The sequence below is a fragment of the Labeo rohita genome, chromosome 3 (genome assembly GCF_022985175.1).
Source record: "Labeo rohita strain BAU-BD-2019 chromosome 3, IGBB_LRoh.1.0, whole genome shotgun sequence".
Taxonomy (NCBI): Eukaryota; Metazoa; Chordata; class Actinopteri; order Cypriniformes; family Cyprinidae; genus Labeo; species Labeo rohita.
Window position 1 is genome coordinate 50,347,861 of NC_066871.1, and position 23,007 is coordinate 50,370,867.

Below are 23,007 nucleotides of genomic sequence, written 5' to 3' on the forward strand. Positions count from 1 at the left end.
TGCAATGTCAATTGAAATGTAAGAAGAGCAAACCTCTAGTGGATCTTGCCATTTTGATTTTTGATTTCACAACATCTCATAATTAGTGTCCTGCTCTGCTTAGCAAACTCAAAGTCATGTAACAGAAGTTTTGGCTGACTTGTGCTGACAAATTTCAGAGTGAATGTGAAATGTGAAAAATTATAGGGCGGGCATTTATTCATTGATATAGTAAATGCATAAATTCAAGGGTGGGGGTAAAGGAGTAGATATCTTGGTAAATGGGACCTTAACCCTTTAACTGTCACTCCCATTTTTGAACACAGACATACAAATGCACTATCCAGAGTGAATTTTTTATAATTCATGAATGAAAACATTTGTAATATGATTTCGACGTACATTTTCCGTGCTAATGTAATGTCTGATTTTAAAATGCCTTTCAATAGATGAATTTTGAGATTTAAAGTTTTGAACTGATATATGATTTCTATTGCATGTTAGGGAAAAAGGCAACGAAGAAAGTCTTTTGTAGGTCAGAACTCATGTTATGATGTAGATTTTTTTTTTTTTTTTTTTTAAGTTACACTCTTGACACATTAATTTATTACTTTTCCTACATTATTTGTAACACAAATTATGGTAAAATATCTATTTAGGAGTCTTAGACCTTTCCGACGATGTATAGTTTGTCATGATTAGATTAGAATTTATTTGTAATATGATGAAGTAAACTTCCCACTGAGCGGACAGTGACAATTAAAGGGTTAAGAGCAAAAATGCACCTCTTTTATTTCTGATTGTGGCTGTGTGTGTTTTGTGTTTTATAAGTTTTTTTTTTTTTTTTTTTTTTTTTTTTTTTCTTGGATGTAAATGAGGTTATGAGGGATAAACCTAGTCTTTACAATGAAACAAACTATGTATAAAGCCTTACATATACTTTGCATAAGTCACCGCAAACTCACCCCTGTTTTATTTTTGAATGCATTTATAGTTACATTAATTACAATACATTACATTATATAAAGAAAATTTGATGATGTACCATTGTATTACTAGAAAATTATGCACACCCAAGGTGGTTTTGGACCCATTAAAACTATTGCTGCAAAGATGTTAGAAAAATTATTTTTCTTTCAAGCTAGCAATTGCCACCATGTTTAAAAAATAATAATAATTTCAATACAGAAAATACTAATCAACTAATGAAAGTAAAACATTCTCAAGCTTACTGAAGGCAACACTCCAAGTAAGCCTATTACTTACAAATAAAAGGATAAATAAATATATTAATCAATATACAAATGAAGTCATATTTTTAAAGATAGTATCTTTTTAAAAAAATATATATTTTGTTTGTTTTTATGTAGGTCTATATAAAGACTATTACAGAAATAGACTACAGACATTACTTGAAGTAATAAATGTTAAAATAAAACACTGCAAAATCTTCACTGTATACATTAAATATGATTCTTATTAAAGTTAATAGGTGATTCAGTTAAGTGATTTTCTCTTTTCTTTTGTTGTTTGATTAATATTTATGACGTGGTCGGCGGCTGCAGGTTTACGCTGCTGTCACTTTAAAAACTGACGCATCTGATCTGATCAAATATTTTGATGCATCAGTATTTCTCCGAACTGTTCAGGTTTACTTAAGACAGAACCGACTTAATTTACATGAATATTCTCAAAGACAAGCATGTGTGTAGCAATAACAGAACCCATTAGAAGCAAAAAAGAACTCGGCATTCGCACACTGACTGAGAAACGCGTTCTGTGAGCTCAAGTGCAAATAACAGTGTTTTTTTTTTTTAGCAATATGCAATTTACACTAAGTGCAAATAGCTAAAAATTCTCAGAAACAGAAAGAGCTTTATTGCCAAGTCTGCTTACACACACAAGGAATATGAAAATACACTTAAACAATAGACAAATAAACTGTGATTAGACTAAATATGTGAAAGACAATACACAATAGATAATATAATGTATGTACAGATGTGCTATATACAAATTATACAAGAAAATTTGTATGTATGGAAAATATGTTAAAGCGATAATATATGTATACTAAATATAAGTATGGATAGCTGTATTGCACATTTTATTGCTGCTTTTCCTATGTCTGGCTGTTTTGGTACTCCATGCTCATGGCACTCCGTGCCATCTGGCCGTTGTAGTGCCCAGGAACCTGAATGTTTCCACTGACGTTACAGTGCTGTCCATGATAGTAAGTGGGGGGAGAGCAGGGGGGTTCCTCCTGAAGTTCACTGTCTTCTCTACTGTGTTGAGTGTGTTGAGCTCCAGGTTGTTGAGACTGCACCAGACAGCCAGCTCTTTAACCTTCTGCCTGTGAGCAGACTCATCTCCGTCATTGATGAGGCCGATGACTGTAGTGTCATCTGCAAACTTCAGGAGCTTGACAGAGGGGTCTTTAGATGTGCAGTCCTAGAGAGGACACAACCCTGAGATGCAGCTGTGAATTTACCAAGTCTCACTAGCTGTTGCCTTTCTATCAGAAAGTTGGCGATCTATTGACAGAAAGAGTTAAGAACAGAGAGCTAGTTTAGTTTGGACTGAAGGAGTGTTGGAATGATGGTGTTGAAGTCCACGAACAAGATGATCACGTAAGTCCCTGTTTTGTTCAGATGTTGTAGGATGAAGTTGAGTCCCATGTTTACTGCATCATCTACGGACCTGTTTGCTTGGTAAGCAAACTGCATGGGGGTCCAGTAAGGGTCCAGTGATGTTCTTCAGATAAGCCAAAACCAGTTTTTCAAACTACTTTATGGCCACAGATGTTAAAGCAACAGGTCTGTAGTCATTAAGTCCAGTATTTTTAGGGTTCCTTGGGACGGGAATGATGGTGAAACGTTTGAAGCAGGAAGGGACTTCACACAGATCCAGGGATCTGTTAAATATAGTTTATTTTGTGGAAATGGCTTTTTTTTTTAGCGTTTATGCTGTTTACTAGAGTTGGGGTACTCGGACTGGTACTTGGACTCGAGTCCGGTCTCGAGTACAATTTCTAGGCGACTCGGACTTGTCACGGACTCGGATGCATTTTTACTCTGACTTGACTCGGACTCAAGCCTTTCGGACTCTGAAAATATCCCGAGTCCGTCCGAGTCCAGAGACAGTTGACGGAAATGTCACTGACTCGATGCATTATCACGAAAGTGATATTTAGTATTTGCATGTGTTTTTAAGTCTTGTCCAGTAGCTACTTGAAAGCCAACGGGTTTATGCACGCACACACTCAAAGCGCGATCACAGAACGCGCCTCTCAGTCAGTGTGTGAATACAGAGTTCTCTTTCGCTTCTAATATGTTCTGTTATTGCTACACGCATGCTGGTATTGGAGACTATTCATGTAAATGAAGTCGGTTTTGTCTTAAGTAAACCTGAACAGCTGGGAGAAATACTGATGCGTCAAAATATTTGAAATGTACGTCAGATCTTAAAGCGACAGCAGCGTAAACCTGCAGCAGCAGACCACATCAAACAATAATCAAAAACAAAAGAAAAAGAAAATCACTCACTGTTTGTAACGAGGACGCTGAGGCGGTGTAGAATCCAATTGCAGAAGTTTATTACAAACAACAGCAAACATACACGATGAAACAGGCAGAGGGTCAATAACCGGAAAAGCAGTCCAAAACGTAAACGTAATCCAAACAGCAGAGTGACACAGGCAGTGGGTCAAATACCATGAAGTCAGTCCAATCAGGCAAACAATCCGACAAGGGTAATCCGTAAACTCAATAACCAAAAGCAAAGCAAGACAGCAACAGGTAATCCAACAGAGTAAATAATGAAATGCTCGGTAAGGCAGGTGAAACTGGCAATACTTCGCAAACGTCTAAGCACATGGTGAGTCCTTAAATACTGCCAAACAGGAAGTAGCAGTAGAAGCAGCAGAGGGAGCATGCAGGCAGTCCAAGGCTGAGGGCTCCCTCTGCTGGCTTGGCGTTACAGAATCCCCCCCCCCTAGGAGCGACTCCTGGCGCACAAACAATAACAACAGTCCAGGTGGGTGGGGGAACAGAGGCAAAGCAGGGGGTGGGACGGAGGGTCAGGTCCATGTAGAGCAGGTGGGCCTGGATCGTGGAGCAGGGACAGACAGTGAAGCACTGGAGGACCTGGACCATGGAGCAGTGGCAGACAGTGAAGCACTGGAGGACCTGGGCCGTGGAGCTGTGGCAGACAGTGGAACCCTGGAGGTCCTGGGCCGTGGTGCTGAGGCAGACAGTGGAAACCTGGAGGACCTGGGCCATGGAGCAGTAGCAGACCGTGAAGTGCTGGAGGGCCTGGGCCGTGGAGCTGTGGCAGACAGTGGAACCCTGTAGGTCCTGGGCCGTGGTGCTGAGGCAGACAGTGGAAACCTGGAGGACCTGGGCCATGGAGCAGTAGCAGACCGTGAAGTGCTGGAGGGCCAGGGCTGTGGAGCAATGGCAGAGTAGGGAACCATGGTGGGGCAGGTAGAGCTGGGAGCCATGGCGACGCAGGTAGAGCAGGTAGAACAGGAAGCCATGGCGAGGCAGGCAGAGCAGGCATAACAGGGAGCCATGGCAAGGCAGGCAGAGCAGGCATAACAGGGAGCCATTGCGGGGCAGGCAGAACAGGCAGAGCAGGCAGGAGCAGGGATATCCACAGTGGGACTAATGACATGCATAGCAGAGCGGTGTGTTCATGCATGATTTTCTTGGCCGTGGCATGACAGGCAGAGAGTTCCATATGGGTCTTCTTGATTGCGACCTGGCGGGCAGAGAGTTCATCTTGGGACGCCGCATGGGCGCAGATGCTTGGGCAGGTGAGGCAGGGAAGTCATGAATGGCCTTCATGGCCGTGACAGGAAGGGCAGAGAGTCCTTGGGGAAACGCCGCCCCTTTAGGAGGTTCTGCAGCCGGAGCTGCTGCTTCTGGGGGCATTGGCGCAGACTCTTTGACAGAAGAGGCCTCTAGTACACAGTGTGCAGCCCACACACTGAAAATGGCTACGGCCATTACAGGCAGCACAGTAGATAATGGGGTGTCTGGTGACCTTGTGGGTGTGGATGTTATGGATTTATGGCTTGCGAATGTGGGCTCTGCGTGGCTTGAGAGCACGGGCTCTGCGTGGCTTGGGAGCGCGGGCTCTGCGTGGCTTGGGAGCGCGGGCTCTGCGTGGCTTGGGAGCGCGGGCTCTGCGTGGCTTGGGAGCGCGGGCTCTGCGTGGCTTGGGAGCGTGGGCTCTGCGGTTTCAGCTGAGATGTGAGGTGGTTTGAGAAGGTTAAAGGGGACCTGGTGAGGTTTTGGTAGGACAATAGTTTTTTGTCTTGACTCGGGGAGGCCTGCCGTGGCCGGACTTGACTCGGGGAGGCCTGCCGTGGCCGGACTTGACTCGGGGAGGCCTGCCGTGGCTTGATTTGGTTCATGAAGATCAATTGTGGCTTGGCTTGGCTCCTGGACGACAGCCGCAACTTGACTTGGCTCAGGGAAGACAGCAGCAATTTGACTTGACTTGTGAAGACCTGCTGCAACGTGACTTGACTCGGGAACGACATGGCTTGACTCGGGAACGACATGGCTTGACTCGGGAACGACATGGCTTGACTCGGGAACGACATGGCTTGACTCGGGGGGAACAGCTGTGACTTGGCTTGACTCGTTGGGCACAGCCGTGACTTGGCTTGACTCGGGGGGGAACAGCTGCATCTTGGCTTGAGTCGTGGAGAACAGCAGCTGTGTCTTGGCTTGACTCGTGGGGCACAGCCGTGACTTGGCTTGACTCGTGGGGCACAGCCGTGACTTGGCTTGACTCGTGGGGCACAGCCGTGACTTGGCTTGACTCGTGGGGCACAGCCGTGACTTGGCTTGACTCGTGGGGCACAGCCGTGACTTGGCTTGACTCGTGGGGCACAGCCGTGACTTGGCTTGACCCGTGGAGAACAACAGCTGTGTCTTGGCTTGCCTCATGGAGAACAACAGCTGTATCTTGGCTTGACTCATGGAAAACAACAGCTGTATCTTGGCTTGATTCATGGAAAACAACAGCTGTATCTTGGCTTGACTCATGGGGAATAACAGCTGTATCTTGGCTTGGTTCGTGGAATACAGCTGTGACTTGGCTTGGTTCATGGGGAACAGCAGCGTTGGCTTGACTTGACTCTGTAGCTTGACCGGGCTCTGAAGCTTGACCGGGCTCTGAAGCTTGACCGGGCTCTGAAGCTTGGCCGGACTCTGTAGCTGGACTCGACCCTGGAACTGGACTTGACTTGGAAGCCTGACTGGACTTGGAAACTTGACTTGACCCTGGAGCAGCAACTGTAGCTTGACTTGGTTCTGCAGCTTGACTTGGCTCTGCAGCTTGACTTGAATCAGGGGTAGTTGCCGTGACATGAGCTGCCCATACAGCCATTAGGGGTGAGTCCAGCACGTGGGCCATCATGAGGCGTGGTTGGAGACAGCGATTATCTTGTGGAGTGGCTCTGGGATGGCGGCCATCTTGTGAACTGGCTTGGGGAAGGCGGCCATCTTGTGGACTGGCTCTGGAATGGCAGCCATCTTGTGAACAGGTTTGGGGATGGCGGCCATCTTGTGGACTGGCTCTGGGATGGCGGCCATCTTGTGGACTGGCTCAGGGACGGCGGCCATCTTGTGGACTGGTTGTGGGAGGGCGGCCATGACGGGTGCAGATTCTGGATGGGTGGCCATGACGTGAGCAGGCGTGGCGTGAGCAGGCCCTGGAGCGACAGGCATGGCGAGAGCAGGCTTTGGCTTGGTGGATGTGGCTTGAGCAGGCTTTGGCTTGGCAGGCATGACGTGAACAGGCTTTGGCTTAGTGGACGTGACTTGAGCTGGCTGTGGTGTGGTGGTTGCTGCAGGATTGCGAGGTCCCTCGTCCGCAATCCCAACAGTGAAAGGTGAGCCACTTAACCGGAGTGCAAGATCAATGTAATGTTCAAGAGTCCAGTGTGGGGTATTGCGTGGCATCAAATCTGAAATGTCCTTACATAAGCCAAAATGGAAAAGATCTTTGAGAGATGTATCGTTAAAATTCACCTGATAACATAGTTCACAGAAATCGGTAACATAATCCTCTATGGGACGGTTTCCTTGTCGGAGACTGATGAGACGATCTGCTGGGTCCATGGTTGGTCGTGTATTTGTAACTTCCGCTGGGTTCATAGGAGGCGAAGTATTCTGTAACGAGGACGCTGAGGCGGTGTAGAATCCAATTGCAGAAGTTTATTACAAACAACAGCAAACATACACGATGAAACAGGCAGAGGGTCAATAACCGGAAAAGCAGTCCAAAACGTAAACGTAATCCAAACAGCAGAGTGACACAGGCAGTGGGTCAAATACCATGAAGTCAGTCCAATCAGGCAAACAATCCGACAAGGGTAATCCGTAAACTCAATAACCAAAAGCAAAGCAAGACAGCAACAGGTAATCCAACAGAGTAAATAATGAAACGCTCGGTAAGGCAGGTGAAACTGGCAATACTTCGCAAACGTCTAAGCACATGGTGAGTCCTTAAATACTGCCAAACAGGAAGTAGCAGTAGAAGCAGCAGAGGGAGCATGCAGGCAGTCCAAGGCTGAGGGCTCCCTCTGCTGGCTTGGCGTTACACTGTTCTTGACTGAATCACTTATTAACTGTAATAAGAATTATCTTTAATGTATACAGTGAAGATTTTGCAGTGTTTTATTTTAACATTTATTACCTCATGAAATGTCTGTAGTCTATTTCTGTAATAGCCTTTATATAGACCTACATAAAAAAAAAACGTACAAAAAACCCTACAATTCTATTTTTAAAAAGATTCTATTTTAAAAAATATTATTTTATTTGTATTTTTGATTAATATATGTATTAATACTTTTGCTTTTAAGTAATACTTGGAGTGTTTACTTGCCTTGAGCTCAAGAATGTTTTACTTACATTAGTTGATTAGTTTTTTCTGTATTGAAATTATTATTATTTAAACATGGTGGCAGTTTCTAGCTTGAAAGAAAAATAATTTTTCTAACATCTTTGCAGCAACAGTTTTTATGGGTCCAAAACCATCTTGGCTGTGCATAATTTTTAATAATTAAATGGCCCATCATCAATTATTTTTTTATATAATGTAATTAATTGTAATTAATGTAACTATAAATGCATTCAAAAATAAAACAGGTTTGCTGTGACTTATGGAAAGTATAGGTGTAAAATAGGCTTTATACACAGTGTGTACCATTGTAAAAACTAGGTTTATCCCTCACAGCCTCATTTTCATTCAAGAAAAAAAAAGTCATATACAACCCAAAACACACACAGCCACAATCAGAAATAAAAGAGGTGCATTTTCTGCTCTTAAGGTCCCATTCACCAATATACCTACTCCTTTACCCCCACCCTAGAATTTATACATTTACTACATCGATGAGTTTAGTCAAGTCCCGCCCTATAATTTTTCACATTCTAAAACCTGTTTTACTCTAAAATATGTCACATTACATAGATCACCCATAACTTCTGTTGCATGACTTTAAGTTTGCTAAGCAGAGCAGGACACTAATTATAAGATGTTGTGAAATCAAAAATAAAAATGGCAAGATCCACTAAAGGTTTGCTTTTCTTACATGTCAACTGACATTGCATTTTTCTAGTTGTAAAGGTTAAAAACAGGGGTGCCCAAACTCGGTCCTGGTCCTTGGTTTAGCTCCAACTTGCCACAACACACCTGCCAGGGGGTTTCTAGTATGCCTAGTGTAAGCTTGATCAGCTGGTTCAGGTGTGTTTAATTGGGTCTGGAGCTAAAATCTGGAGGACACTGGCCATCCAGGACCGAGTTTGGGCACCTCTGGGTTAAAACAATGTTAAGATACTGACAAACAGTAGTGTTTCCTTGGACTCGGATGGACTCGACTTGGACTCGGCCCTTTGAGACTCGGACTTGAGTCCGACTCGGCCCATTTTGGACTCGGACTCGTCTCGGACTCGACTTAGGTGGACTCGAACCCAACACTACTATTTACACTAAGTGCAAATAGCTATAGATTATATTTGCAATATGTTAAAATAGCAGGATTTTCTGCTGTTAATTCTACTTATTGCAAATAGTGGCAATTATCTGCACCTCAGTATTGTATAAAACAGTATGCAATACTAACTTAAATAATTAAATTTTAATTCAAATTATTAAATGGATGCCTCTGTATTGGGACAATAAAGCCCACCCTACACCTGTTCTAACCCTACCTGATACCTTATTTTCAACTTTTTGATTATTTCTTTATTTTTTTATTGAACACAATATATAAGAATCACTAAATGCTAGTCCATGAAAGGTAAGTCAATACCTCCTTTATTTGGGCCAACAAGCAGACAAGTTTACAGTTTAGCAGCTAAACTTTAGCTATGGGCTCCATTTACTTTCACTGTATATGGAAAGATCAGTCACAACAGATTAGGCCAGCTGAGCAAACAGAGCAGAGTAGGCTTATGGAGCAGAGGGGCTTACAGACATTAAGCTCAGAACTGCTTCAAATGAATTGTTTCAAAACAAAATTATTCTAAAATTAAATGTATGTTCTGAGAACATTTTGATTTATTTAAACCTGTTGTAGGGGACTCAAACACAATAGTAGGGCATTATAATATACCATATGGCCTGCTTTTAATGTTTCTTTAGGTGCATATAACTAAAGAAACTGTACTGTGCTACGCAGATTTACATGCAGCAAAATAACCACCCAATGCTGTAACACCTCTCTTCCAAACAACTGCCACTGTAAACAGTGATGATGAAACACAAAATGCATGTCATAATCAAGGATGAAAATATAGTTTTAATGTTCTGCACTATTATGATGTATCTGAATGTTCATCTTCTGCAGCTCCAGTCACTTCAACACTGATTCCAGTCAGCAGATCAAACTCTGAGACGACTTCAAGACAAACTACAGCAGCAGCTCCTGCACAAGGTTCATCATCACTGACACACATCAGCAGTTTTTCTCACAAACTGGTTTAATCATCATGTCAGATCTGTCAGATGAAATCTGTGACATTTTAATAAGTCATGAATATAATGTTTGATGTAACTCTTAAAATAATCATAACTAGGGATGTCCCGAGACGACCATTTCTTTAACCACTTGGCATCAGCGTTCCTAAGCCTGATCCTTAGTTTAGGTCAGCTGTCATGCTGATGAAGTGCAGTAGGTGGCAGTACTGACTGATCCTCCTGAATCTTTTTTTTTCATGATAAATAAGAATAATTATGCTCTTAAATGTCATTTACCATTTTATTTATGGTTTGTTATTTTTCCATATTTTGTTAAACACAGTAATGCTGAATGTGTGTCTCTGTATCGTCTCAGTGTTTGTGATTGTGATTGTTGTCAGCGCTTCATTCGCTGTTCTCCTTCCTGCTCTGATTCTTTGGCTGATTCGGAAGAAAAGAGCCAGTGAGTTTTTACAGTTTATCATATTCTGGTACAACAGACAAAAAGTTCAAAACATCTGACAAAATATTTACAGATCAAATGAGAAATCAATGAGTTAACACAAATAATGTTTCTATTCTGCAGCACTAGAATTCTGTTAGACTCTTTTAGAAATCGATTGGTTTGTGTGTTTGATCATAACTATTCCCATGGCATTATTTTTCAGGTGTCAGAAGAGCGACTGATGACTCTGTGGTGAGTTTTATAGGTTGATCATGAGCTGTTAGGGTCCATGAGCTCCACAGACGACTGACTCTGAAATATCACACTCTTATTAGTCACATCAGATCAGGACAAGTTACTGTATTTCTACTGTTTCTGCTCTAAAGCTCACAGATAGAAATAAATATCATGGAACCAATGACACAGTCAACATTTTTCATTCATTCTGCTCCCAGTGAACAATATGATTCATCTTCAGTGATTTGTGAATGTTTTCATATCTGTGTATATTTGACAGTTATTGTGGTGATTTTCCTGTCATGTTACAATGTAATCTGTCATCCTAACCTCATGCATGTATAATAGATTTTCAATAAACCTGTAGGTTTTACACATACTTTACTTTAACATTTGCAGCTCCTGAGATAAATAATTAGTCTACTTCACACAGTAGTGATGGATGAGCCTTTAATAACTTATTTTCATTGATGTTTAGGAGCAGACAGATGATGTGATTTATACTGAAGTTACTGTGAACAGGAAAAACCGAGACAAAAAGAACAAGGTGAGCAAACACTTCCTCAACATGACCTATATTGGTTTTATTATATGCAGCTATTTTATATTGGTGTCTTGAATTGAGCTCAAACAACATGCTGTAATAGTTGTGTGTTAAAACAGTAACTGTGATGTTGATTCAGGTTCGCTGTGATGATAAAGTGACTTACGCTTCCATCAGAGGAGCAGAAGCTGGAGCTCAGGAAAACTGCAGTCAACTTTATGCCTCTGTGAACAAGAACCATCAATAATTATATAGAAACCACATATTATATAAATCACCCCTAATGGTTCTGTTAAGTGTCATTATAAATACTTTCAGTGTATTTTACATGTTAAGAAACAAGCTCTGATTCATTTGTAGTTATTGGTTATTCTGGTTGTCATGTTTTTTGTACAGTAGCTGTCTGTGTGTCTTTATTATTTATTCAGGCTCTGCAGGCTTGAACAAATTAAAAAAAAAAAAAATGGAGGACAGTGGAGAAATGGAGGACATACTCTCTTAGATGATTTTCATTAAATCACCAAGGGCTGGTTGTTTAATAGTAATCTGGTTGGATTTCAGACATCGGATTGAATCAAATCTTAAAAATGTGTTGTTCAAAACAAAAAATGATGAATTCGGATTAGATCACAAAATCTAATCTTTGATCCAAAAATTATGATTATACTGATTCCAAGTAAATGAATTAATGGACGAATGAGCACATTTATTTGGCATTTATATAGCATTGTGTATTGTCATACACCCAAATTGCTTTACAATTTTATGGGGGGGGGGGGGGGGGATCTTTCCTCAACCACCACCAGTGTGTAGCATCCACTTGGATGATGCGACGGCAGCCACAGGACAATGGTGCCAGTGTGCTCACCACACACCAACTACAGGTGGAGAGAAGTGCACTTGTAATCCAGATTTGGTAATCTGAAAAAGTGTGCATCTGAATTATTGTCATCCAATCCAGTTTTTCCAGGATCTGATTCACTGATCCTGGATAGCAAAATAGGATTTCCAAATTCTCATTCTCATTAAATCATCTAGGGAATTTTAAAACTTTTTAAAAACTGTCCAAAAATGTCCCTTTAGGGGCTCTGTAGAGCAGTAGTAATCCAGATTTGGTAATCTGAAAAAATGTGTGCATCTGGATTATTGTCATCCAATCTAATTTTTCCAGGACCAAATTAACTGACAATGGATAGCAAAATAGGATTTCCAAATCCAGATCATTCTGATCCAGATTAAGCTTATTAAACAACTAGCCCCAGTTGTTACAAGTGGTTAATTAACTGTCAGTTTGCACTAATTATGAGAACAGGCAAAGTTACATGAAGATGTAAGTGTTTATCACAATAACACACATTGATCATTTGATGTTTGAATTGTTTCAGCAGCTGTTTGTAATATATTTTATTTGTCAACAATAAAACAGCCCATGTCAAACATCTATATGTATGTTGAAATTACTTTTCCATCAATTTGCAAGCTAGGTAAAGATAAATCTTTTCATTGCGACTGGATCTGCCAGTTTTTCTAAGTGCCAATTGATTATTAAACAGCAAGCACACTCACTGTCTAAATTCGCTCACTCGATTTCATTTAACTGGACTATATACGGCATATGAATAGGGGGTGATTTCACATACAGCCAGAGTATTTAACTGTGTGTGTAAATATCAATGATAAAACAAATACAACACATTTTTCATCATCTGCATTTGTCATGTAATAATTAACTGCAGTCTAAGCAACCGCACACAAAGATAAAGATTCTTTAAAACATGCCAGTGAAAGTATACTTCTGGATTTGTCCTTATCTAAAACCAGTGTGATCAAAGTTTCTTAATATTTTCATCATACTGATGAATGTAGTCCTTTATTTGAATGGCTCTGATTTCGAAGTCAAGGAGGATTACATGTCTCGTCGTCCGGCCCTCTCTGAAACACACCACGTCGTGTCGGCTCACACCACGAGCTTCCAGAGCTCCCTGACCCGCCATGGCATCCTGGACTGTATGCTCTGCCGTGGCCCCCCGAGCTCCCTGACACGCCATGGCTCCCTGAACTCCCTGATCCGCCCTGGAGGCGTACCTCCTAATAAACCAAAAAAAAGTTACATACAAAATTAATTAACCTCAACAACAGTAATTGTTGTTTTAGTTGCTATGACAAGGATAGATGAACAGATCAGAATCAGAACAGCTTTACTGCCAAGTATGCTTACGCATACAAGGAATTTGTTTTGGTGTCACAGGCACAGAGTTTTGGTGTTTGTTTTGGTGTTTTGGTGTCACAGTGCACAGAGATGACAACAACAACACAGAGAAAATAAAATAAGTTGGGAATAAAAAAAATACACACATTGCAAAAAATGCAATATTAGATTTAAGAAAATAAACAGAACATAATAAATAAATGGAACATTTAACTGTTCATAAGGTATATTGCCCGAGGGATCTGGCTCTGTAGTGCCGACCAGATGACAAAAGTTCGAAAAGGGGATGGCATGGATGTGAGGGATCCACAGTGATTTTCTGAGCCCTTTTCCTTACTCTGGATGTATACAGTTCTTGAAGGGTGGGCAGAGAAGCACCAATAATCCTCTCGCCATTCCGAACCATTCTCTGTAATTTTATGGTGTCTGATTTTGTAGCTGAGCCAAACCAGACAGTTATTGATGTGCAAAGAACATATTTGGTGACGGCTGAGTAGAACTGTTTCAGCAGCTCCTGCGGCAGGTTGAACTTCCTCAGCTGTCGAAGGAAGTACAACTTTTGTTGGGCCTTTTTTTTGCAATGGAGTCGACGTGAGTGTCCCACTTCAGGTCCCGGGAGATGATGGACCCTAGGAACTTGAATGTCTCCAATGCACCACCACCTCTCATTGATGTAACAGCACATCCCATCGCCACGCGATTTCCCCATTGATTCTGCATCCGCTCTAAACAGCTGATAGCCCGGCAGATGGAGCACGCCATCCAGCATCGCATCATTCAGCCAGGTTTCCGTGAAGCACAGAGCAGCAGAGTTTGAAAAATCCTTATTTGTCTGAGTGAGCAAAAGTAGTTTTCCGTTTTATTAGGTAGAGAGCAGAGATTCGCCAGATGGAAGCTAGGCAGCGCTGTTCGAAATCCGTGCTGTTGAAGCTTAACGAGAGTGCCAGCTCTCTTTCCCTGCGTGTCCTGAGGCGTTTGATCAGTGCCATCGCTCTGCCAACTACAACGTTTAGCAAAACGTCTGAATAATCGAAAACCGGTAGGATATTTTGAGGTGTGTTCTGCTGAATGTTTAGCAGTTCATCCCTAGTAAAACTGATTGTGTTTGAGGGACAAAAAACAGGAAAAACTAACAAAAACAGTACAAACACTGGCGAGGCAAACACCGTGGCTGCCATGTGCGGCACCATCTTCAATTATCTTCAGATGTGTGTGTGTGTGTGTGTGTGTGTGTGTGCGTGTGTATGTGTATGTTCACTATTCACTGGTGTGTGTGTGTGTGTGTGTGCACTTGTGATGGGTTAAATGCAGAGTGCAAATTCCGAGTATCGTCACGTCACTTTATAGTATTTTGAGGGTGGTGAGCTCACTGTTGAGGTTTGTAAACATGTTATTGCTGGCTGAGAGATCTCACAGATTATTAAAGAAACTCAGAAGAGGAACTGACATCTTAACTCAAGCAAAACCGATGATCTCTAAACCCAGTTTGGACTGATGGGTGTGAATTCTCACACACTCAGGTGGCGTTGACATGACACCATTTTCAATAACAACAAAAAACACTTTCATGCATTTTATTTAGCTGTTGATTTACACAACAGTGCAAACAACAGTGAAAAAAAGGTTTCAAAGTGCAAGTTTTTGAAAACAATGCTGTTATTGTTTCTGTATGAAAATGGTGATATCTTGTAGTGTTGGGTTCGAGTCCACCTAAGTTGAGTCAGAGTCAAGTCCGAGTCTTTAACCAATCGAGTCCGAGACGAGTCTGAGTCCAAAATGGGCAGAGTCGACTCAAATCCAAGTCCAAAAGGGCAGAGTCTGAGTCCAAGGAAACACTACTGTTTGTCAGTATTTTAACATGGTTTTAACCCAGGGGTGCCCAAACTCGGTCCTGGAGGGCCGGTTTAGCTCCAGCTAATCAAGCTCTTACTAGGCATACTAGAAACCCCCTGGAAGGTGTGTTGAGGCAAGTTGGAGCTAAACCAAGGACCAGGGCCGAGTTTGGACACCCCTGTTTTTAACCTTTGCAACTAGAAAAACAAAATGTCAATTTAAATGTAAGAGAAGCAAACCTCTATTGGATCTTGCCATTTTGATTTTTAAAGTCATGTAACAGAAGTTATGGCTGACTCATATATTGTGACATATTTCAGAGTGAAACAGGTTTTAGAATGTGAAAAATTATAGGGCAGTACTTGACTTGTTATAGTAAATGTATAAATTAAGGGTAAAGCAGTAGGTATCTTGGTGAATAGCAGAAAATGCACCTCTGATCTCTGATTGTGGCTATGTGTGTTTTGTTTTTTATATGACAAATGGATAGACCTTAGAGGGGACATTTTGAATTGTTTTTTTCTTGGATGAAAATGAGGCTGTGAGGGATAAACGTAGTCTTTACAATGGCACACACTATGTATAAAGCCCTACATATACTTTCCATAAGTCACAGCAAACTCACACCTGTTTTATATTTGAATGCATTTATAGTTACATTAATTACAATAAATTACATAAATTAGTAGGTCATGGTTGCTTAGCAACAACAGACACCACAGGAGCGCAAGCTACAGAGCGCTTTGGAAAGTAGGAGAAAGTGGCGAGCCTAGCGTTTTCCACACGTTTTAGGCACGACATGTGAACGGCCCCTTACATTGCTGTCGCTTTAAGATCTGACGCACAGATCAGATATTTTGAGGCATCAGTATTTCTCCAAACTGTAAAGGTTTACTCAAGACAAAACTGACTGCATTTACATGAATAGCCTCCGACGAGCAAGTGTGTAGCAATAACAGAACCTAATAGAACTTAAGTGAAAGAGAACTTGGCATTCGGACACTGACTGAGAGGCGCGTTCTGTGAGCACGCTTTGAGTGTGTGCGGCCATAAACCTGTCGGCTTTCAAGTAGCTACTGGACAAGACGAGTCTGAGTACCCCAACTCTAATATCTTGTGCATACATATTGTGTGTTCAAACATCACCAACTACTGGCCTGGCATTCATAATACAGCACTTTTAGTCAGTTTTAGTCGTGAACAAGGGTTGTTATGACAAAGTTGTTGACTGCGCAAATTTTGGCATAACTGAATCGTCTTTTCTGTATATATCTGTAATGCACTATATAAATAAATTGAGACTTGACATTTGTTAGTTTGTGTGTTGTATTCATACTCTTTGTGCAAATTTGCATGGTGGCTGTGGGCTGAACACTTGGTGTGACATTACATGTTTCCTGTAGTATTTTCAGAGCTGTGATCTCACTGTTAAGGTTTGGAAACATGTTACTTTGATCATCTCTGAACCCACATTAGACTGATGGGTGTGAATCTGGACATTCATGCTGCTCTTTATGAGACTGTCTGTCTGAACACAGGAAAGAAAGACTGACAGAAAGAGAAAATGGGTGATAAGTGTCATTTGTGTCTGCTGGGACTGATCATTCTCTCTTCACTTCTTAAAGGTAAACACATTTCTACATGCTCTTTAAAGAGTTCACATTAAAAATACACACAGAAAATGTTTTACCAGAGCTGGTCTGGTGTTTAGTCTGTAAATGAGTTTGTTTGAACATGTTTTATTCTTCCCGATATTCATGTTCTGATCTCAGACTCAATGCACTGACATCTGACACTGAGAACGACCTGATGTCACAGGGTTTTCTTTATGAAGTTTCATTTATTAATATATAACACAATTATCACTCAAATGTTCTTGTGTTTCAGGTACCAGTGGAGTGGATGAGACTCATGTGTTCATCAGTTCTGGTGAAAATGTCCGTCTGCCCTGTAATAATCATCTTCATGACTGCAAATCAACTACATGGTTCTATAACAGACATTCAGCAGCTGATGAACTGATTGTTTTAGGGAAAAAGATGAAAAACACAGAGAGATATGAGAGACTGAGTCTGGGGTCTGACTGCTCTCTGAACATCAAGAACATCATACAAGATGATTCTGGACTTTACAGCTGCCGACAATATGTGAATGACACACAACAAGGAACTGATGCACGTGTTTATCTGCATGTTCTTCATGGTAATTTTAATATTATGTGGTCAATTTAAAAATGGCAATTTCTTAATTTTAACTGATGATTGAAAAGTGTGTGAATAGTGTGTTATTTTGTGTTTCAGTCCCTGAGATCAGTGCAGGCAGCTCTGTGACTCTCTACTGTCTGTTGTATTCATATTCATATTCATTTTCATATACTGGAGTCTCGTGTGATGATTGGATCCGTTCTGAGGGAATTCAGCTGTTCTGGGTGAATCAGGCTGGTGTAAAACCAATAATGTCAGACTCCAGATATCAGATATTATTCTCATCAGGACACTGTATCAGCACTCTGACTACAACACTCCTGAATGAAGATGAAAACAGAGAGTGGAGATGTGAAGTTACTCACAGAAATCAAGCCAAGACCTCAGCCAAATATACTGTCAAGAGTTCAGGTGAGAAAATAATCTCATTAATCATTTTAGATCCTCATAATGTCAGCGACACTAAGAACTGTTAGTGTCACAGCAGAACAAAAAGCTTCTTTTAGTCTGACAGAAGAGAAACTCAAAGCAAGTTAGTCCAAGAAGTGCTGCTCTTTTATGTAATGTGATCATCAAACTTAAAGTAGAATTGTCAAATTCTACAGTCTGATTCATCTGAACTAAAATCCAACCTCCACAGCTCAAGATGATTCAGTGACAGCAGTGATTCCAGTCAGCATCACAAAATCAACTACAACAACAGCAGCAACTTCTACACGAGGTACGGAAAAAAGATTCTTCACTGTTGTCAGTTTTACTGAATCCTCTTGTCCATGTTATTCAACAAACATTCACACACACAAGATCAAGATCTACTCTTTACCACAGTGGAAGAAAACACATGAACACACTGGAATCTGCTCAGTATATCTGAGTTATATAAACAAAAACATTGACTAAGTTCAACTAAATGTTTCATTTTAATTCTAACGTAACATTGTCAGGTAAAACAAACAGATATAACTTTTGACCAATTTGCTGAAGGTTCTCTACTTCAGATGTCTTAATTATGGATTTTAGTAGGAATTACTTTGTGTGGAACTACTTGACACGTTTTTTTTTTTTTTTTTTTTTTTTTTTTTGGAGTGTCTAGATGTTCTTCACATTGCACAAAGAAAAACAAACAAAAAAAAGTGTCAATAAAAATATCACTTGTTTTATACAGCATGTGATTTGTGAAAACGTTCTCAGTGACATTTATTTATTTTTATTTATTTTTTTATTTATTTTTTACATTTCGTTGTTTCTCCCTTTTATCTTGTGTAATATTATGGGCTTTCGCCCATAAGGAATCTTTTAATAGTTCCTAGAACTTTTGCTGAAAGTTCCTGCTTTTTGGCGTGTTCACACAGCAGGAACTAGGGACATATTTTTCTAGAAACTCTGAACTAAATTAGCTCCTACTACAGACGGGTCTAAAACAGTTCTATAGGAGCCATCAGTGATGTAAGTGTATACTGACACATACAAAACTATGAATCCCCACTTATAGGATTTAAATCTTCAATTTCCACTTTGATTTATTTATATAGCACATTTTACTGCAATTTCGTTGCCCAAAGTGCTTCACAATTTAGAAGAAAATATACAAATAATAAAATAATACAATCTAACAAATGAATCAGAATACACCACTTTATGAGACAACCCACAGATGACCACATTGTACACATTGGGTTGCTCAAGGTCTTTCCTCTGTGAAAGCTAATGTAAAAAGATGACATTTCAATTGAGACTTTTTCAGCTGAAACATCTAAGGATGGAGCCTGCCGAATATAAAATGGAAGACTATTTCACAATTTGGGAGCCGCAACTATAAACGCTCTATTACCTTAAGACTTTTTTTTTGGAACAAGGAACTGCCAGCAACAGTTTAGTTATCTAGTGATCTCAGTGACCTAGCCAATTTATGGTACTCTAAAAGATTGGTGATATAACTTGGAGACCTGTTATGAAGTGCTTTAACAACCATCAGTAAAGTCTTAAAATTGATCCTGTACTGAACCAGTAGCCAATGGAGAGAGTTATTCACAAGTGTATATGCATTTATTACTAACAGATGTATTGGTATGGATTTCATATTAGAGTGCATGTGTATTTCATATATATATATATATATATATTAGGGGTGTGACGAGACCCTTATCCCACGAGACAAGACGAGACACGAGACTGGGTTCACGAGAACGAGACGAGACAAGATTTTTAAACTTTTCTTAAGAAATAATATATATATATGTATATGTGTGTGTGTATGTATGTATATGTGTGTGTATATGTGTGTATATATATATATATATATATATATATATATAATATACAGGACCGTGCACACACTTTTTGAGGGGCATGTGCTGAAACTGAAAAAGAAGAAACTGTATAAGAAACCATAGTCATACAGTAACTATAGCATATTCAACATGTATCCGCCTACATAGCAAAAACTTGATACTGTTCAGAACCACGAATGTTTGTTTCATGATGGTCATATAACATATATATTGCCATACGGCTATATAAATTATACAGACACTTCAGACTATACAGACTTACATCAAGATTTACCATGGACTGACATCTCACCCATACGGTAGAGTTTTATTTAAAAAAAGTGCTTGAGGCTATTTATTAGATGTCTATTAGACCTAGTGAGTGATGGGAAGTTCGGATCATTTTACCGACTCAGACCGTTGAGTCACGTTCAGCAAAATGAACAAATCTTTTTTCGAGTCATTTTGTTAATTTTAGCAAATTGTAATTAAAATATTACGTGTTACTTCCCTAACACATCTACTGCTTACACAACCGTTGATCACACTACAAACAAGACAAAACTTATAATGCTATTGTAACACTATGGTAAAATATAAGGGAACTTACATCAGCGGGACCTGGGCTCCAGCTGATTGATTGTGAGTTTGCTGGATTATCTCTATTTATATTTCCCTTTTTACAACACTATAATCTTACATAATTGGGTGCCCCCACAAATGTAAACCATACACACACAAATTGTGTGTTCTCTGTGTTACTCTTAACAAAATAAAGTTACATCAAAGTCTGTTTCTGGGATGTGTCTTTCCTCTTAGAAAAATATGGTACTCAGATTACGGAATATGAATATACAGAGATCGTATCAAAAACATAGTTATTGTTCTTACTAATTCCCCAAGACCCGGGGGAAAACAACTTCTCTTTTCTACTGCAAACAGTCAGTACATTCACAAAGCAAAATCAGACAAATTCAAAGATGTAACGTTACATGCATGCTTAATTGTTCCTACACCAAGCGCTTGGAATTTTCCCATTGGGGCCCAAATTCGGTGGTGTACACTTTAACGTTAACAGTTAGTGATGAACGGAAATGTGCTTTACAATACACGGTCGAACACGTTACTCACTCCGAATCCTTTGTTAAACTCCCCCAAAAGGAACGCGAAAACAGTCCAGTGTTGAAATAAGAGATGAGTCGTCACAGCAGGGAAGATGGCAGAAGAGGGTTTTTGCATATCTGTGCCACAAAGACTGAAACATCCTCTCCTTTTGCCGATGAAACGAGGTCCTTTTGATCCCGTAGAACCACACAAAAACACTCCGATGCAGTTCTACAACTTTCCTGGGTCCCGGAGTCCCGAGAAAATAATAAACATTTTAGCCCTCTCTTCTGAAGCGGCTACCTTAAACAGGACTCACTCGTTTTCCGTCTTCTCGGACACAGTAAATCTTGGTTATGCTGAATACTGTTTAGGGCACGGTCTCTGTCACTGTAACACTTTTAACAGCATACACGTAGGCGGTTTTCTGCCTTATTAAAAACACACAGCTCGCGAACTAGAAATCCCGGTGTTCTGAAATATTCGGTGTCTGAGATTTTCTGTGACACTGGGCGGAGCTAACATGAATATTCATGAGTTTCCTGTTTCATGTTAAAGCGCCACTAAATTTTTTAGAGCTCCTTGGACCATATAAACTGTTTTCGTTAACGTAAATTAATTTAATTTCAGCTTCGAACTAATTTAAGTTTTTTTTTATTCCTTTTGTTTTTATTCCTTTAGATTGTTGATTTCATTTGTAGATTGTGTGCTGTATGTTTGATTTAATTTAATTTATTATGATTTAATTTAAGGATATGTTCTTTCTAACTAATGAGCCAACATGCATTTATACAACAGCGTTTAGTGCCACGTAAAAAAATCTAAGATTACGAGATTAAGGTCGTAATATTTCTAGAATAAGGACAAAATTCTACGAGAATGAAGTCGAAATACTACGAGAATAAAGTCTAAATATTACGAGAATGAAGTCTAAGTATTACGAGAGTGAAGTCGAAATATTACGATAATAAAGCCGGAATATTACCAGAATAAAGTCGAAATGTTTCGAGAATTTAAATCGTAGAAATTAAACTTATAATATATTGAGAGTATAGCCTATTTTGCGCATGCAAAGGCCCGGATTGATGCCTCCGACTCCGAGCCGCTGCATCATTTTGGGATGAGGAAGGGCCAAGAAGGATATTCTAGTAAAAATAATTGTCTTGTTTTTAGAAAGAACAAGTTGAAATTAAGTGAGTTTTTGCTTAGAAAAAGCAAAATAATCTGCCATTGGGGTAAGCAAATAAACAAGACACAAATTCTAAGTAAGAAAAACATTTTTTGCAGTGTATGTGGGATTATTAGTAGAAATAATACCTTGTGTCATACTCACGGGGACAGTATGCTGGGAAATAATATTTAATGTCTTCGATTGCATTCGTTGTTTGTAATATAAAACATTTCTAATATAAAGTATCATCTTTCAAAATTTTTGAGAATTCTTTTTAAAAAATCTTTGTGAAAATACCTCCACCTGCTCCTCAAAAATGTCTGTGGCATCCAAACTTTTATACCCCACATTTTTTTATTAAATTAAATATATTGACTTGACTCTTGTAATATTTAGACTTTATTCTCGTAATATTTAGACTTTATTCTCGTAGTATTTCGACTTTATTCTCGTAGTATTTCGACTTTATTCTCGTAGAATTTTGTCCTTATTCTAGAAATATTACGACCTTAATCTCGTAATCTTAGATTTTTTTACGTGGCACTAAAACGCTGTCGTATAAATGCATGTTGGCTCATTAGTTAGAAAGAACATATCCTTAAATTAAATCATAATAAATTAAATTAAATCAAACATACAGCACACAATCTACAAATGAAATCAACAATCTAAAGGAATAAAAACAAAAGGAATTAAAAAACTTAAATTAGTTCGAATCTGAAATTAAATTAATTTACGTTAACGAAAACAGTTTATATGGTCCAAGGAGCTCTAAAAAATTTAGTGGCGCTTTAACATGAAACAGGAAACTCATGAATATTCATGTTAGCTCCGCCCAGTGTCACAGAAAATCTCAGACACCGAATATTTCAGAACACCGGTAAAGCAATTCCCCTCACCCTCGGGTCCCGCCTCCCCCCGTTTCTTCTTGGCTGCTTGTCGACGCTCCAAGCTCGAGGGAACATCTTATTGGTTGGCATTTTAAACACTCTGCATAGTAATCAAACTACATTGTATGTACAAAAACTGA

The 23,007-nt window shown here is 39.8% G+C and overlaps 1 protein-coding gene and 1 long non-coding RNA gene across 2 annotated transcripts in view; both read left to right on the forward strand.

Moving 5' to 3' along the window:
• LOC127162784 (uncharacterized) overlaps positions 1-23,007 on the forward strand; it is a 569,678-nt gene that overhangs the window by 42,037 nt on the left and 504,634 nt on the right. The gene's annotated exons all lie outside the window — the stretch shown is intronic.
• On the forward strand, positions 10,628-11,424 carry LOC127161700 (uncharacterized). Its single transcript, XR_007827152.1, has 3 exons — positions 10,628-10,657; positions 11,121-11,189; positions 11,326-11,424. It is a non-coding gene; the product is annotated as an uncharacterized LOC127161700 (long non-coding RNA).